Source organism: Lissotriton helveticus, chromosome 5_1 (assembly GCF_964261635.1).
Source record: "Lissotriton helveticus chromosome 5_1, aLisHel1.1, whole genome shotgun sequence".
Classification (NCBI taxonomy): Eukaryota; Metazoa; Chordata; class Amphibia; order Caudata; family Salamandridae; genus Lissotriton; species Lissotriton helveticus.
This window is the reverse complement of record NC_136065.1, coordinates 600748239-600752884: the sequence shown is the minus strand read 5'-3', so window position 1 is coordinate 600752884 and position 4646 is coordinate 600748239.

Genomic DNA, 4646 nt, shown 5'->3' with positions numbered 1-4646 from the left:
TGGGTGCGTAAAGTTAGAAAGTTGTAGATTTGGAAGTCTTCCGACTGGACTAGAACTTAACCACTTAAAACTAGGACACTAGGGATTTAAATCTCTACAGGAGCACCGCAGTACTCGCGTTACCTCACCCACAGGAAGCGGGTGCCTAGTCGTCAAAGTGTGTCGGGTTTCGTCGGGGAGTTCTATGGAGCCTTGGAGAAAAGATGCTGCAGGCGACCAGGAGAGAAGAGTCCGGTTGGATCCAATGGTGGATCAAAGATGTAGAGTACCTGAAAGCAGAGGGGACAGAGTCTGGGTCACTAGCCAGTGACCAGGAAGGAACCAGGAAGGAACCAGGCGATGTTGGGTTGCGATCAGGTGATGTCATGAAGCTTGTCTCCGCTGCCACGTGGACCAGGAGGTGACGACGACAACCAGGTGCTAGACACGGACTGTCCCACAAAGGCTCTCGCTGTCGGCGGTGTCGGATCTCGATTCGGAGTCAACAAGCCTTGGCAAATGCAACCCATGCAGGGATCAAGGATGGCTTCTGGATCAGACCAGCAAGGTCTGATGGGCTGCTTCTTTTCAGGGGAGCAAGGGCCAGTCCTGAGTAACCAGACCAGCATTGAAAATTTGAAGGTTCGTCGTCACAGAGGCCACTAGCCAACGGGCAAGTGACCGGACAGACGCATCAAGCAGGAAAATACAAAAGGGCCCAACGCAGCACTTGGTGAGTGTGGAGAGGTGATCTTTGGTGCAAAATTTGCTCGGGCTGGGGCTTCTCAATCCCAAATGCACAGCTTCGAAGGTGCCTTAGAAGCTGCACAAAAAGCACTTTGCTGGCTTTCCAAGATGGCCAGTCCCGCGTCTCACGTCGCCTCCACGGGTCTCAGCTTTGCTGTGGCTGTGGATCAGGCTGTTGGATGTCTGGAAGTCTGGGTTTTGTCGATCTCTGTTGTTCGAGCTCCGGCGGAAGCAACAACAAAGCAAACTGTTGAGCGCTTGATGGTGCCTGCTTGCACAGGGTGGTCACTCCTTGACCACAAGGGAGATTTTTCAATCTTCTACGTCGAGTAGAATGTCTAAGGGTCCAGAGTTTTGTATCAGAGTTTCAGTCAGGATTATCTAAAGTCTAAGGACACAGCTCCTACCTTTATTCCAAATCAAGGGGCTGGATTACCTGCTAGGTCCCTCCTATGGGTGGGACCCAGGAAGGGGGTGGTTACACCCCTTTCCCTTTGTCCAGTTTCGCACCAGAGCTGGGGCTGGAGTGCCCCAGCACCGGTTTGAACTGGCCTATGCATGGGACACCTTGTGTGCCCCAGGCAGTGTCTAGTTTCATTCAGCCCTCCCTGCCCCAATCCACTATCTCCTGTCTGGGGTGGTGCTAGCACCTCCCTGTGACAGGAAACCTATTGTCCAGGCTTCCCCTGCCGGAGTTTCGTCCAGCAGCAGGAGGCCAGACTTGTGTCTGTGGCAGCAGCATCCATTTTGTGATGCTGAGGCTCTGATTAACTTTAACCGGGATTAATGTTAGTAACATGTCTTCTCCCTCTAGAAGGGTGGGATGCTACCCCCTTCGCCAGAATTGGTGAGGGGGTAGTATTCCAAAGCGTATGACACCTTACACGACATATTTTGATAAAGCCAAACCAAAGATAGCATCTAACCACGAGGTTCATAATGCACTTAAGAATGTATGGTATGGCAATATCCTAGAACAGCTATAATGAGATGGTTCCGAAAGCTGCATACAGGCTCAGCTCATGCTAGAGCACCATCCCACATAAAACCAAGCACTCTGCCTCCAGGATTGTTAAGGCCTGCCATAGGAGTGACTTATAGGTGTATATGTGTCCAGATATAAGGTTAGACATAGGTATACTATATCTAAGCAAGGGATGATTACACGACCTTGCCCCAGCTGAGTGATCATCCAGTTGTGTCAGTTTGGATGGCCAGCCAGGGGTGGCAAAAGATATGCTGCAGCCCCTGGTAGGCCTTGGATGCACCTATGCCCTGGGTACCTGTAGTACACTGTACAGGGGCTCATAAGGTGACCCAATCCCAATTGGTAATGTACCTAAAGTTCATAGTTGTGAATTTAGAGATAGAACAGCAGGGCTGTGGGTCTGATTAGCAGGCCCACAGCCACATTAAGTCGAAAACCAGTGAAGCAAAAAGCAAAAAAATGGGGTGACCATAGGATAGCAGACCCTACTCTCCTACATAACCCCCCCCCCCCCCCCAAACGCAGGGACATTAAACTTAACCTTGACCAGATAAGTCTTCATGTTCTAAGTGGAAATACCTGGAGAGACCATCTGCATTGCCATGGTCAGTCCCTGGTCTGTGCTCCACTGTAAAGTCCATCCCCTGTAGGGAAATGGACCACCTGAGCAGTTTGGGATTTTCACCCTTCATCTGATTTAGCCACAAGAGGGGCTTATGGTCGGTCTGAATCTTGAAGTGAGTGCCAAACAAGTATGGTCTCAACTTCTTCAGGGCCCAAACCACAGCAAAGGCCTCCCTCTCAATAGCTGACCAACGTTTCTCTCTAGGGGTCAGCCTTCTGCTAATAAAAGCAATGGTCTGGTTTTGACCATCTACATTAAGTTGTGAAAGCACAGCTCCCACCTCCAACTCAGAAGCATCTGTTTGGACAATGAACTCTTTGGAGTAGTCAGGACTCTTTAAGATAGGTGCAGAGCACATGGCCTTCTTCAGGTCATGAAATGCCTTTTGACAGCTAACTGTCCACTGAACCTTTTTTGGCATCTTCTTTGAAGTCAAGTCATTGAGTGTTGTCACAATGGACCCATAATTCTTGACAAATTTTCTGTAGTACCCAGACAGGCCCAAGAAAGCTCTGACCTGTGTCTGGGTAGTTGGAGGATCCCAGTCCTTTATGGTCTGGATCTTACTCTCCAGTGGTTGAACCTGACCCCCACCTACAAGGTGGCCCAGGTACACAACCTTACTCTGCCCTATCTGGCATTTTGTGGCCTTGATAGTTAGGCCTGCCTTTTGCAGGGCCTCTAAAACCTTCTCCAGGTGGATCAGGTGATCCTCCCAGGTGGAGCTGAAGACAGCAATAGCATCAAGATATGCTGCACAAAAGTCATCCAACCCAGTAAGGACTTGGTTCACCAACCTTTGGAAAGTGGCAGGTGCATTCACCAAACCAAATGGCATTGCCACAAATTGATAATGACCTCCTGGGGTTGAGAAAGCAGTTTTGGCATTGGCATCCTCAGCTAATCTGATTTGCCAATAGCCAGCTGTCAAATCAAATGTGCTCAGAAACTTGGCAAAAGCCAATCTATCAATGAGCTCATCGGCTCTTGGAATTGGGTGAGCATCTGTCCTAGTGACAGCATTGAGACCTCTATAGTCCACACAGAACCTCATCTCTCTCTTACCATCTTGGGTGTGAGGTTTTGGTACAAGGACTACTGGGCAGGCCGAGGGGCTTTCTAATGGCTCAATTACTCCCAACTCAAGCATTTTCTGCACCTCAGTCTTTATACAGTCCCTGACATGGTCAGGTTGCCTGTAGATCTTACTCTTCACAGGCAGACTGTCACCAGTGTCCACCTCATGGGTGCACCAGTTAGTCTGACTAGGTGTTACGGAAAACATATGTCTAAAGGCCTGCAGAACTTGTCTGCAGTCCTGTTGCTGCTGGCCAGTGAGGCTGCCTGCCAAGGCCACTCCATCAACTGAACCATCATCAGGGTTCTGAGTCAACAGGTCTGGGAGAGGGTCACTCTCTTCCTCCTCCTGTCCCTCATCTGTAGCCATGAGCAAGCCCATGTCTGCCCTGTCAACATATGCTTTGAGTCTGTTGACATGGAGCACCCTGTGGGGGCTCCTAGGGGTGCCAAGATCCACCAAGTAGGTGACTTCTCCCTTTTTCCCAACAATGGTGTGGGTTCCAGACCATTTGTCCTGGAGTGCTGCTAGGGCCACTGGCTCCAACACCCACACCTTCTGTCCTGGCTGGTACTCAGTCAGCAAAGCCTTTTGGTCATGCCAAGCTTTCTGAAGTTCTTGGCTGGCCTCAATGTTTTTGGAAGCCTTCTCCATGTATTCAGCCATCCTGAAGCAGAGACCAAGTACATAGTCCACTATGTCAAGTTTAGGCTTTTGAGAGGTAACTCCCATCCTTCCCTCACAAGACATAGGGGTCCCCTTACAGGATGCCCAAACAAAAGCTCAAAAGGGCTGTAGCCAACCCCCTTTTGTGGGACCTCTCTGTAAGCAAACAGAAGGCAGGGTAAAAGGATGTCCCATCTTTGCCTAAGCTTTTCAGGTAACCCTTTTATCATCCCTTTTAGGGTCTTGTTGAACCTTTCAACAAGCCCATTTCACTGTGGATGGTAGGGTATAGTGAATTTATAATTAACACCACACTCTTTCCACATAGCAGTCAAATATCCTGACATGAAGTTTGCACCGCTGTCAGAGACAACCTCCTTTGGAAAGCCCACTCTGGAGAAAACTACAAGTAGGGCCCTTGCCACAACAGGTGCTGTTGTGGTCCTCAGGGGAATAGCTTCTGGATACCTAGTGGCATGATCCACTACCACCAGTATAAATCTGTGCCCAGATGCTGTTTGGGGGTCCATTGGGCCAACAATGTCTATCCCTACTCTTTCTAA